The sequence below is a fragment of the Onthophagus taurus genome, chromosome 6 (genome assembly GCF_036711975.1).
Source record: "Onthophagus taurus isolate NC chromosome 6, IU_Otau_3.0, whole genome shotgun sequence".
Lineage (NCBI taxonomy): Eukaryota > Metazoa > Arthropoda > Insecta > Coleoptera > Scarabaeidae > Onthophagus > Onthophagus taurus.
The window spans coordinates 5,869,135-5,883,593 of record NC_091971.1 but is presented as its reverse complement, the minus strand read 5'-3'; the positions used below and the strand labels follow the sequence as shown (position 1 = coordinate 5,883,593).

The 14,459-nt window shown below is 40.5% G+C and overlaps 1 protein-coding gene and 1 long non-coding RNA gene across 4 annotated transcripts in view; one reads left to right on the top strand and one right to left on the bottom strand.

The window, feature by feature from the left end:
- The window catches only part of LOC111427810 (Zinc finger protein ush), a 97,773-nt gene that overhangs the window by 4,718 nt on the left and 78,596 nt on the right, over nucleotides 1–14,459 (bottom strand). The gene's annotated exons all lie outside the window — the stretch shown is intronic.
- LOC111427811 (uncharacterized) lies at nucleotides 9,819–14,038 on the top strand. The gene is made up of 4 exons (XR_011640507.1): nucleotides 9,819–10,068; nucleotides 10,134–10,198; nucleotides 10,253–10,415; nucleotides 10,470–14,038. It is a non-coding gene; the product is annotated as an uncharacterized lncRNA (long non-coding RNA).

Genomic DNA, 14,459 nt, shown 5'->3' with positions numbered 1-14,459 from the left:
ATATACTTATTCCAAAAAGACTATAAAAGACCATTATACGATCGTTAACAATTTATTAAAAATTTGGCCCGAGGAACGGATATCCTTAATTTCCTTCCTCTTATACACAGCACGTGTACACGTTTATGGAGGTCGTAAGGTAACGCGAAACGCCAATCTAAGATGGAAATTTACCCAAGGGGGAATAAAAAAAATAGAATGAAATAGGAAACTGCAAAAAGTGCACAACGACGCTTTGCTGATATCAAAAAGCGGCGACGCCTATCCAACGAAAGGACGGACCACGCGACGCCGCAATCTCGGCGTCGCAAAAGATATGCAAATGACCGGGGCGAGAGGTCGTGACGCACGATACTACCTGGTCTACTCGTTCCTGTTCCTTAATTAAGTCAATAGATTCCGGTACACGTCCAATCGGTCATTCTAAACACTACTTTCCACGCATTCTATAAAACTACCAAAAATGAACAACAATGTTTTCCAAAAACTTAGATATCTTTGAATTGAAAATGTTTCAACTTAACTCAGCATACAGTAGCAGAAGAGGTCAGCAGCTGGGTTCAATTATCGTTCGGATCGGCGACGATCCGGTAGCATTAACGTGTCAATCAAAGACTCGGTTGCTCGCAGCAAAGGAATACGGTCTGGCTTGCGATCGTTCCGATAAGCGAAGAGGTCAAATCGAACGAGACCATGATTGACACCGGTCTTTGATAGAGAAACGCGTCGATGACACGCGTCCACGTGTAAGAAGAATGAGCTTGTATGTTGGTATTATAACAATATTTCAAATAATAATCTTTAAAAACGTTTAGGATCTAAACAACGAACGAACCTAATGAAAAATAAAATATTACCCATTTTGTATGCAAACTGTAAAAAATAAAAAATAGTAAATATACGCCCGTTTTGATTTATCCCGAGAAATTAGCATACGATAGCGTATAACGATAGGATCGGTGCAAAATGCAAAAGTTGAACGAACTTACCAGATCGTTCAAAAGTAGAACGCACAGACCACGAACTATAAATATGTTTTATCAAAAAGAAACCACATGATCAAAAAATCGGTTTGGAAAGAATACTAAAGTGATGTCGTCACAAAGTTATATCAGAAATACAAAATTTTATTATATCGTTTAGGTTAAGGTGACATTCAAAAAAAATTTAATACTTTTTTTGTGAAAAAAACATAACTAACGGGTTTTAACCGTTGTTATTTTATTGATTGATGACCTTTATAAGCGAATATAGCGCGACAGAATTTATTTGAATCTGATTTGCATACCTTAGTTAGGAGTGTGCGTGTCTCGAATTTTTTACTTTACATCTTACAGGATACAATTCTAGTATATAATCCCAGTACGGTATCGGTACAGAGCAATCAGCAATACTCGGTCAATAACCGACTGCTAACCGGGTATATGGTCTTCCGAAGAAGTGACATAAAACGCGTATAAGAACAAAAGGAACGAGAGTAGAGAGAACCGGCTGTGAGAAAAGTAGGCTTAATGGTATTAAAGATAGCTCGGTTACAAATCTATAAGGTCCGACAATCGACTTTTCGAATCTTTCAAAGGAACTCGAGCATAACCAAGTAATCTTTGGCGTTATAGTAGGTTTAATCGAAACTCTCGTCGAGATTATTTTTAATCTTTTCAATTCCTTCTTCGTAAAACGCGTTAAAATGCGTGGATAGATAAGTTGAACCTTGAAAGGAACGTCCATATAGATATGGTTATGAAGAAGTGGTGCCTCGGCCAGAAAGATAACCAGATGATACGAACGCGACCGCGATCCTCAATTTGTATCGTTCTGATGCTAATGGCTCGTATACATCGTCGATAGCGACGCGTCTTATAAATGATACTTTTGCCCGAGCTGCTGATTCACACGGTGAGTTTTGTATTATCGGGGACGTTTTTCCTTCTCTTCCTTTTACTTCTACTTTGGTTACGTTCGTAGGAAATCCTATCACCGGATAAGTCGCCTTAATTAGATAACTCCGTATAATTAACGATTCGACCATTCACTAAAAGATTGAAAAGGTTTTTGAAGGAGACGTCAATCAGATAACATTAATATAATTACCTATAAATCAGTAAAAAATGACAAAAAAACCTATCGATAACCGGTATCTGGTCGGCCGGGGGAGGAAGTTATAAATCGGACGGAATCTAAAATTGATCAGGAGTTCGCGATCCGCGTATTAAATCGATGGCCCTCTCCCCGCCATCCGATGGATGCCGGAGGAACATTTTACGCGCTATCGAATTTTTCAGTGGCGCTTTTTTAAGGCAGCTCGCCGTCTCGACGCTCCCGAGTGGCGCCTCGAACAAGATAAGGTGAGAAATGTGTTAAGGGATGATTAAACGCCGAGACACTAAACCACCACTTCTTTGATATATCGACTCAATCTATTTAAGCTAACTTTAACTCAGTCCCAAAATCTAAACCTATTAATTCTTATCATTACATATAATTTCATTTTTGAGAGAGGCCAAGGTAGTATGTGAGATCTTGGAGAATATCAAACCCAATCTTTAGCGATACCATAAGTGTTGATGTTGAGTGTTAGAAACAAAAACGATATTGGCAGAAATCAGGGGCAGTGTTTAGCAAAATCAAGAGACGCTAGGGATGAAGTTGTTGTCAGAACATGTTGGGGCGTAAGCTAGGTGGGAAATGGTTCGGGAGGATCTGAAAATAACTTGATCGAACACTTGTAACGGTGAGCGAGAATGACAGAACATTAGGAAAGATGCATTGCTGAGACACTGGACAGATAAGAGTATAGGAAACGTGAAGAATGAAACGACAAGGAGGGTAAGGAGTTGGTCGTTTCACAGTGGGTTAACTTTTTTGTTGCCTACCGAAGAGGAAACCCCAAAAAGCGATTAGCGAAAAATTTGAGAGGAAGTTCTGGACAGAAAATGACATGGATAGGAGGAGAGATGAAGAGTAAGGTGGTGAATTATTAAGAGGAATGGAAGCGGGTGATCAAGAAATGGAAGAAAAATTGCTATAAAAAGTCAAAGATCATTGGCAACCCTATCTGGCTATTTTTCTGATAAACATAAGCCGTTTTTGAATTATTGTGTTTATTTGATCACAATCTTGCTTGAATCTTGAATTTGGTTTGTGTGTGAGGTTGGGTTTAGTTTTAAGTGGATGGGTTACAATTATTTTTGTTCTATTGGTTTATTATTTACTGTTTATTCGGCTGCTAGTACAGCTTCAAAAAAATAAATTTTGTTAATATACTGTTGTTAATATGCTTTTAAGCTCCACGTTATGGTGTCAAATAGTAATGTTTCTGCCAAATGTAAATGAAAAATGGTTATTTGTTTAAAAAAAAATATTTTCATTATTAATTAAGCTTTTGAGTTCTCTTATTTCAGGGTTCTTTTTTTTTACAAAATAATAATTTAGCGAGTTCACGCTCAAAAAGAAAAGAAATAAATTTAAATTACAGATTTCTATTTTTAAATTCGTTATCTGAGAGAGATCGTAACGTCAATAAAGACAGATGTCAAACTGAACAAAGAAAAAACTATTATGTTTACCAGAAACTACAAAAGATTTAAGTCGCTCGAAAATAATCGATAGATTCTCAATTAATATGAAAATAACAGTGCTAATTTTGATTCTTCAACTGATTCGTAAGTTATCTTGAATTATTGACATGAAAATTAACAGTAAAATTCCCACTTATTAACTTTTAGGTTATGTGTAACACAATTCTAGCGGATTTTTTTCGAACTACTCAAAATTACAAAACTTATTTTATTCATATCTTCTTTAATTCTTCACTAATCTGGATGAAACTTCGTATTTCACGCATATATCCTTCTGTTTCAGCCGTTCATTGGAGGTTTAAAAATTTTTCAACCACAGAAGAAGTTTGAATTTTACAAATTTAAATCCAATTTACAAAGTCAAAATCGTTCAAAATCTTCCGGAATCTAATAAATTAGATGTAGCTGACACTGATCTTTCCGTTTTGGATGGTTTAGAAAGGATATTAGTAGTTTTAAGAGAATTATGAGTAACTAAAAATTAACTGTCAATGAATTGAGGTTATGTTTCTTTCTCAGGTAAAACCTGTATAATACTTATTAACTTATTCTATTTAGTATACTTATATACTCGATACCTAAGTGTTTTACATTTTAAGTTGATCTGGATACAACTCAATCATTAATCTGTCCAGTTTCCGAGTTACTAATCACCTGCTGGGGGGAGTTAGAGGATAAAGCGAGTAGGGTGAAAACCACCCCATTCCGTGCCGTTTTGGAGTCCCGTTTGAGGGTGGTGGCGTTTCGCCCTCGTACTTATATAATAAGCCCGGAGCCACGGCCCCGGCTAGAGATAACGGGCCACCGCGACCCGTCGGTTTTTTTGTCGAATTAATCCCTACAGAAAATGCATTCATACCGGCGTATCTCATATCGCTCGCCCGGCTAATGGCCGATCATTTTTCACGCGAGGTGGCGGTGGTGGCCTAACAGGGGAATCCTCTTACGAATATCTCGTCCAACGGCGACACGGCGCCAGATTAGGGCTCGAGGGAAAATAATTAAACGCGATATCCGTCCATTGGAATAGATATAGATAGATGTGAAGAAAAGGCGACGACTAATAGAGAGAGTAAAAACGGGGGTAGCCGAAGCCGAATCGAAACCGAAACGATGAAAATGTTTTTCCCGAAAATCGGTAAATCGGATCAAAAATCATTTATCAATTTTATGGCTAATGCGTTCGGTATCGCTCGAAACGATCGGAATAATTTTAATGTGATTTACCGACTCGTTGATAAAACGCTGGGGGTTTCGACTAACGATCAAATTGTACACAGGTTTGCGCCCATTACCCGGAAAACCTAAACTGATCCCCTGTGTGATGTTTCGAATAATAACGTTTCAATTGAAACATACAATTCAAATTTCTTCTTTGATAAAAAATTGTGATAAATTGTGTTCTTTTAAGCACCTGTCCCAACAGGGTCCACGTTTCAATTGGAACTCCAATAAAATTGCCTATCAAGCGTGGCATCTATTCGAAAAATCCACCAACAGGTGGTCTTCACTCATTCATTTTTTTTTACAATTCCAAAATTCTCAATGTATTCATTTATGAAAGGGAATTATTTGGTTAGGGAAGTAAATTAACACGTTCGCACAACGATGTGGTTGTAGTATTGTGGTATGATTTATAGCATCTTGGGAATAGTAAAGAGATAAATTATATCTGCGCAATTTGGCCGATTATCGTTTGGGTCCGCGCTAATGCCCGGTTTAAAATTAGACGGCGAAACGGCGTTCCTGTCTTATCTTCGGAGGCGGACGCTGTTTTCTTACGTATCTCGACGAGACGAAAGGAGTGGCGCCATAAGACCATCGAAAGCCGTTAAGACACCACTCGATAGTTATCAAAAAAGAGGGGGCGTCCCAATTAAAATATTTCTTAAGATGAAAGATTTCGTTTTTAGAACGCTTCAATCATACGGATAATACGAATATTAAAACTGGCCGTTTAATAATGAATATGAATACGGTAGCTGTAAGATGGTGTTAATATCGGCTACCGTAGTCCGCCCATAACCCGAAGGCTTCGATGGGGCGAGCAACTCACACACACACATGAAACCTGAAGTTGCGGCCTTAAACTTAATTTTATTACTTCATTATTCATCTCTCGGCTCGACGCAAAGCTCCCAGCAACGGTTAAATTTCGCTTGGTCGTTTTTCTTTCTGCGGCAATAATAATAATCGTTCGCTTTTGCGCCCCGGATTATTGTAATTAGCCGTTATATCAGATCTCAGACGGATAGGAATCGAGATTATCACTCCTTTTAATGATTATTCAATAAAACTATCTATTTGATTATAATCGTTTTTTATGTTTGACACTTTTCAGTTGAATCCTAATTGATCGTCGTCAAAGTGGAATTACGATCGACCCGGTCCCTATCGGGAATCTCCGAGGACGAATATAATTAATAATAATTGTAATCCGGTAGCAAAAGGTCTTTAATTGCGTCACGTCAGAGTTTTAATGCATCGGTCCTGTCGAAGAGAAGAAATGGTTTTTAATTGGTGATCGCCTTTTACATCCGGTTGGTTGGAGGGAAGAAAACACGGCATTTTGGAGGCTTAAAAAGAAAGAGAACGTTTGCGAACGTTGTTATTATTAATGCGTTCCATCGGTATCAGATGCGCAACATGAATTATTTATTGGGCCGCCAAATAAATAATTTAAAGGCCAATATCGATAAGGGCGCGCCGGACGACCGCGCCAAGATGGATATACCTGGCGTTATCGATGTCCCGCGTGCAGAAAGGGGGGCCCTCCGCTTAGATTTATGACATCTAAAGCGGCCCCACTGCTTCAGGGACCGAGAACTCGCGCGATAACGAGACTTGGCCGGAGATTTCGCGGACAGCCTTGTTAAGTCGGACGTAATTATAATTATGTTAATTGGGTAAAGCTTTTTCGGAAATCTGATTAAGGGTTAACACCTCAACGATGATTCTTCACGCTACGTTTGAACTTATTAGCGATTATTCGTGACACTTTTATTTTTTACACGTTCATTTTAAGATCCAAAAAGGGTTCATTGAAAATTTATATTTCATTTTATCGTGATATGCCTTCAAAAGGTTAGGTAGTTTTACACACACACATATGAGCGTGCTCAGTTCGGACAATTACGCAGTCTGGGAAACGGGGTTTTATACAATCTGAGGAGGTTGGTGCTGCGGCGGCTCTGTTCCACCACAATGGCTATTTGTAAGTTGCCGCTCGCCGCCATAGATGGTAGCGAGATACGCGATCTCTCGCCTCGCGACGCCGCAAAAATCGCCGCCGCCGCCGCCACCAGCCCATTGTATGCTAAGAGGGAACGGACAATTAGGGTTGTGTCGACCGCCGGTGTGTTCCCTGCCATCTACCATCGCTGCCAATATGTTACCGGTTTCTTATTGCCTCGTTCTTCCCGGTTCCCCTGTTCTCTTAGGTATTATATTCCCCAACCGGACGGCGACGAAGCATTAAACCACTTTTTGGAACATTTGTCTCTCGATCTGGTTAGTGTCAATTATAATAAGCTTCTAACCGTTAATGTATTATATAATACTTATTTATATACAATATAATAAGTTTCTTAAGCAAAAACAACTCGCGCATGTCGACATCCGCCCATTCCAATAAATAACCTCCGGTATCTCCTTAAATACACACCTATATCCACAATTCCGGGCGATCGAGATAGCATAAATCACGCGGGGCCGAATGATCCCGTGGCGAGTACGGCCTCGGACCGACGAAACTCATTTCGCTGGTACGTAACTTATCATTACGCGGACAATCGATGCATCAAAATCATGCCGGGGTGGGTGGAGGCGGAGGAACTGCTGCCGCTGCCCCCCGCGGCACTATATAAACAACAATAAATCAACAACTAAGGCCGACTACTCCTTTCTTCCTTTCTTTTTCGAAACGTGTAGGTTGAAACTACGACTGAAGACGAGGCAAAACAAATAAGAAATGATTTCCGTGGATGACTAATAAACATGTCGCGTTCGGATTAATATTAAACGAGTTTGAATCGGCGGATTCACCGGCGTACATTAACAATTCAAATTGAATCGTTAAAACGATAACGACGCTCGAATTCATCATATCTCGCTTATCGTAATTGAGCGAAATCGAAAACGGGACACATGTTGGCGGACCACCGTCCATCAATAATTCATAAACGCGCGACCTTGATCTGAACGGTTCTCCTCTTCTCGGTCGTTCTCTTTCGGTTGAATCTCTTGTTGGTTGGTCTCCCTTCTCGATGGTTGGTATCTCGATCAAAAGGACGCGAGAGTAAATGAGCTACCCTCTGCAGACGACTGTCACTCCATGTTCAGACCGCCGGACAGTGTTATCTGTTTAAGATAGTCGCTGGGACCATCGCGTCTCCTTCGCATCACCTAATTAGGCCACCTCACTTACCATTTAAGAAGAAAAGAACAGGGCCGGAATAAATACGATATTAATTAAAATTATCATCTTGATTTTTAAGAAATCACGTTTTTATAGTCCATCTCGTGGAGGTTGAGGTTGAGGTCAAAAGCGTAAATTTTCTATGATATATGAACGGCAGACGTCGTCGCTGTGTTCAACGTGGGCCCGAACAACGTTGTATAAATTTTATCGTTCATTTGCACGTGTCTCGAGTCGCCGGGTGGGTATATATCACCCGTTGATGAATAGGTACACGTTGAGAAACGAAGAGCCGCCGTCGCTACAATAATCGCACCACCACCACCATAGATGATTATCCGGAATTCGTTAAGTTATGACGTCTCTATTGGAAGCTGGTGTATCTGGAATCGCGTAATCCGACACCCCAATAATAAGTAGATATTAATCGTGGTCGGGCGCTTTATCGGAGGCATTATTCACCTCGGGAACGGGCGGTAAAAAATACCCGGGGACCCTTTCTCTATGTGTGCCGTGGTGCGCCGTCGAGATAAGGCCCACACTCGTTAAATATTTGGTGTAATTAATGACCCGGTGTCCGCCCCCCGGTTCCCCCGTGCACGGTAATGACGGATGGATTCCTGCGATGGGAAATCACGGGCCTTTCTCACGACGAGATTTGCCGTAATTACTCACTCTTACGCCACACGTGGGATAATCGCTATTTTTCTCTCTAAATCAAGTTGGAACGAGAGAGAAGAACTAATCATCCGGCAGGTTATAATGTGCGAAAATGTTGGCTTGAAAGCGATGCTCGCCGTACGATAAGTGTACACGATTTTTGGTGGTTATTCGTGTATAAACATATCGTAGAAAAAAGGCACGCGATACTATATGCTCGACCTCTACAATCGAGCCTAATCAAAAATTGCACATGACTGCACCGTCGACCATATCAAGATCGTGCACCTCCAACACCCTTTTTATCGTATTTCCACCCAAAAACCATAGTCAATGTAACGACACCAAACAACGCAAACAATACGATATTTTAAGAAAACATGTTTTTTAAAATTTTAAAAAAATCGGTGGATGCGCCGGAACAAAAGTGGACCTTAACCTTCCAATACACGCACTTACACAGTCGCACTTAAATAAACTCTGATATTTATGGAACAACTAAAACTAGACCTAGAACTAGAAACATTCAGGTTTAACCGTGCATCTTTTAAGACGGCTAAACCCAAATAGTTCCACTATATAATCTAATACGTACTTTTCTAATACGGATGTTTAACCCTTCAACTACTTCAATAAAAATATACAACAATTTAGCTAATAACAATTAAAACTAGAACTAACACTAGACCTAGAACTAGAAACATTCATGTTTAGCCGTGTGTCTGAAGTACGTCTCTTAAGACGGCTAAACCCGAATGATTCTAGTTCTTGGTCTACCGCTGCACAACAATTAAAACTAGAACTAACACTACACCTAGAACTAGAAAGTTTCAAAACTTCATTTCAAGCTATATTTCACACTCTTTGAGCAATGGAAAAAGGTTCTAACCTAAAAAGAAGATGACACAAACGTCTAATAATCAGGTGTTGCTGTCAACGGATAGATGGCATTAAAAATATAACCCGATAGACGTAGAAATGTAGTAATTTAGAAATAATTCCTCACGAATTTAGATATATACTTACTAATTTTAATAATTAGATTTTTTTTTTAATTAATTGATACTTTAAAATGAATTAATTGGTTTTTATTTCCTACGGTGAGATGGCGCTGCAAAAAAAGACGTTGCTGTTACTATTTCAATTTAATTAGGTACCAACCTATTTTTTTTTCCTTAAAAATTATTCGATTTTCTTTAATAAAATTATTTTAAATTTTAATGAAAACGTTTATAACTCGATTAAAAAAATTTTTTTATACCAATTTTTATTCATTTCTTAAATTAAATATTAATTTTATGGGTAATTATAAAAATTAATTAAAAATATTTTGAGGTTAGGTTAGTACCTGTCAAGATTCATTAATCCCATAAATAATCGTGGTTTTAATCTATTTTCGTAATAATAATCCGCGTAAGTAACGATTTAAGTTAAACAATGAGTTGATTTGTGAATTAAAATTTTTCATTTTTTTAAAGTGAAGGCTTTAATTTATGAGGAAAACCTCGAAAATAAGTTTATAGTCCATCTCGTGGAGGTTGAGGTTAGGTCAAAAGTAAATTTAGTTGATTTGTGAATTAAAATGGTTCATTTTTAGGTTTTTAGAAGGATGTATTAAAATGAAGACTTTAATTTATGAGGAAAGAGTCGAAAATAAGTTTAGAATCGACCTGAAGAAAGTTAGTAAGGAAGTTAAAAGTAAAGCATGGTGCTTTTATTACTAGCTTCTTTATTACATGCTGTTTCTACGAATTTTATTGGTGAAAAAAATGTTTAAAACAATTTTGTTTATAACTAAAGTTAAGTATTTGTAGGTTAAATCATAAGATAAAAAGTGGGTCAACAAAATACATTTACAGCGTTAAATTGGGTCTCCGTTGCATCTTCTCGGACGAGTAAACGAGACGGGGAGCGTCGTTTAGTAGACGCCCCGATAGGTGGAGCTCTCCGCCGGGCGTCGTGCTAATAAACATTTCTGCACGGCAACTGATAACGCGCCCATTGATGAATATAAATAAGGACGGCCGCTTATCGCCGCCGCCAGCCGTACATTGCGGCGACGGTGGCGGTCTCGGGATATTTAGATATTCTAATAGTGGCGTCGACGCTGATAACGCGTCGCCTCCGACGCCGCTACCGACGCTGGTCCGCATAGATAAGACGCGGGCGTCGGAGGTCCGCGACTGATAAAGACGACGTCGCGACGCCGCACTGTTTCTCTGTGGCGACGATAAAGGAGACGCCCGATATCGGCCTCCGACCAGAAATAATAACGCTCGACTCGCCACTTCGGAGACCTCAGCCGGAACTCGCCTATTCAAGCAGAAATTGGATTGAACCAAGCAAATTATTACGATAATCGAATTTGTCAAGAAATAACGACTTGGAAAATAAAATAAAAATAAAAGAGAAATTCAAGTTAAGATAAGGGTAAGATAGATCCAGTACTAAATAACCACACCGGTAAACCACCTGCGATCGCTTTAATCGCGATCTAATTTAGATTTATCGGTCGGTATCGGAAGTCCGTCGTTAGGTCGAGTCACATAACTCCGCACTACACACCCGTACTTAAAACTTTCGTCGCCCTGATAAGGCTGATGCATAGACCGTTATCCGTCTAAATTATCTTCATATTACCCAAAGAAATATTAAAGCCCGGCTCCTCCACCACTTTTAAATAAACGAATAAATTCAAGTAAATTCAAATTTAGAAGCTTAAGCCGAATTTTTTCAATGATCCACTTTGAGAAAAATTGAAATGACGTTTTGTGATTATACCGACACGTATAAAAGCGCAATGTAACTGTAATCTATACCTTTCCGGTGGCGAAAGCTGAGTCCTAAAGCCGGCTATCGGAGGCGGTGCAACGCTGCCGTTGTTACCAACCGAACGGCCGCTCTGTGACTAATCTCGAATCGGCGTTAATGACATAATCAAAAATACGGAAAAGCGCTCTTCATATAACCGTTCGCCGAGAGTGCGATATCGGTTTTATAAAAGCGGCATTTTCCCGGTATATAAAACTCAATATAACGGCCGCTCTGAGTAAAGGCGTACAATGTTTGCCTATTTATAGTAATCTTCTCTCATTTCCGGACAAGAGGAAGAAGTGGAAAAGGAAGAAAAAAATATACTTAACGTATACTCGTCTTATCTTAGATCTATGCCATCTCGCCCGCGTGGGGCATAAATTAACAGGATCCGCGTCTAGTTTATAGGCCGGAAATTCGATACCAAGCGTCGCAGATAACATCTCCGCTCGTCTTTGCCAAGGAATATAAACATCCTGGCATCGATAACCGACCGTTGCCGCTTTCACAAGAGTACGTTTTACTTGTGCATTTGAGAATCGCAGGTGCGTCGTGGTTTTCCGATCGAAAAACTTAAAAAATTCTTAGAGATAAATTCAAGGTTGGAAACAGACCCGGGGCCTCTCTCTAATCGCCATATGCTGGATGGGCGCGTTCGTTGTTTATTGTTCGGTTCTGCAACGTGGGGAGATAAACCTCGTGATAAAACACCCCGCAATATGTCCGATGCAACAGGTGGCCGATGCTTAAGCCATCTTGCAGATATCATGATAATTAGTAATTAACATGACGTTTCCTTCATTTGTTAAGGTGGGTAACTAATTCGTTTCAACTTATGTTTTATTTATTTTTATGTACATTTAGATTCTTCGAATTAAGTTAAACGCCAAGAAAACATTGTAATAATATTTGTTATTTCTCAAACATTTTCATTCAAAATTGTATCTGTCTCGTGTCCGTTGAGGTAGAATAGTTTGAAGATGTTGAAGCGATAAGAGCTTGGAAAAGAGAGATGGGAAGTGTACAGGGAATGGCCGCCGCAGTGCCGCCTCCACCACCACCAACGGCCGTAGTTTCCTCCCCGCGTGCACACTTACGGTATATATATTCAACGGGGTGAGATAAGATAACGGCGTTTCGCAACTTGCCCACTCTTTCGCAGATAAGCCCTCCACATATGAAAACTTGCAGTTATGCGCGAAAGGCACTATCTCCACCACCGCTGCGGCCCAGATCCTTTCCATCCGAGAAAAAGATAAAATTTCAAGTTTTAGCCAGTGCATCAATCCCAGAGCGAGGCTCTGGACCACGCCTGACCTTATACAGATAAATTATAACGCGGAGATTTGGGTCAACGATAACACCGAGCAAAAAGCTCCGGGAGCTTTATTCATCCGGCGCCGTCTTAAACGCCGTTTTAGTGTATCCGTAATTGCTACTCTTGGAGAGTTGAAAAAAAAACTTTCTTATTTTTTTATTTTATTTTTGTTTTCAAAAATATATGAAATTCAATCCTGATGAATTCGCTTCAAGATACAAATGTATCACAATGGAAGACATGTAAAATTTTTTAAAATCTGCGAATAAATACATACGTCTCCATTGCGAATGGGCGGTCCGGCGAGAATCTCGATTTATGGGCAAAGAGGGGACCGTATGACGGGCGCATGCACAAACGCACGTACGCGATTGTAACTTAGACGAAGCTTTTAATCTCACCGAAGATCTCGGCGGTACAAACCACCCAAGAGCGAAATTTTTTAACATCGGAATATTTACATCGTCTTCGGCGTAGATGTCTCCACGTAGGTCGTCTTTCTACGCCGCATTATCGTAAAATAATTTAATCTTGGCCGCTTTTACAGCGTGGCCGTTTCAGATAAGGGAAGTTGCGGCCACCAGGTCTGGTTACTTTTGCCCCCTCGCTTGCGATAAGCGATTCATTAGCTGTAAAGCTCTTTGTCTTGCAGTGCATTTCTGGTTCGTTTATAAATAAACCGTTCGGTGGCGCGCAGTGCATAATAGTTCTTGCGGTATCTTGACGGCTATGTTAAGCGCATACGTAATGCGGGGCGGCGATCGCCGATCGGTGCCGCCCCCGGCCACTTCGGGAAGTGCACGTTCCGAATCCGTAATGATCTATTCGGGGTATTGTTCTTTATACATGTAATGTACTGTGTGTCCGCGAATAAGCGATTCGGCGCACGTTCGCCGCGCTGAGCGCGATAAGTGGTATCTGGAAGGCTCCCACACACGTGCAGCGCCGGTTTGGTGCATGTTTGTTGAAGAGATAGCTGCCGTGAGTCCGCTACTACTACCTACCAACGCTGACTTTACTAAACATTCACTCAAAGAAACGTATATTGTGTAATACCCTTCGTATCATTAAGCACAACGTGATTACTTTCGATTACAAACCAATAATAGGAGTTTATGTTGGAGATGAACCCCACCTCCGGAAGAACACGGGAGTTTTTCCCCGAGTATCCCTAATGGGCGATCATTAGGCGAGGGCCTCGCCGGTGGTAATCTGGACCACCTTTTTTCTTCCTCGCGTTGCAACGGGCCGCCGAGGCACAGATAAAAATATAATAAATCATTGTGGTTTTCATCGGGGGCGGCGCCCCTCTCATGTAATTCTGATTACCGGCGTCGGCGGCGCTGCCCCACCGCCAATAGATAGCGCGCACCTCTGTTCGCGAGCTTTTTGCAGTAGGTGCGAACGCCCTCTCCTGCGAGATTTATTACCGGCCGATCGGCCGCCGATACCGCCACCGCATTGCATTTAAATAAGCGATCGCCCGGTCCTAAGTTAATTATTTTTCGGACAAGAGTTAACCCAAAAGTGGGATCTGTTTGCTTTCATGAGTCTCTCTCTACAGAGAGTCGCGAAGCGTTCAGTTTTCCACACGTACGCCCTTCCGGTGGCGGTAGTGGTGGCGGTTTCGCTCGTATCGGCCGTTATCTCTTTACACCAGCCGCCATATTAC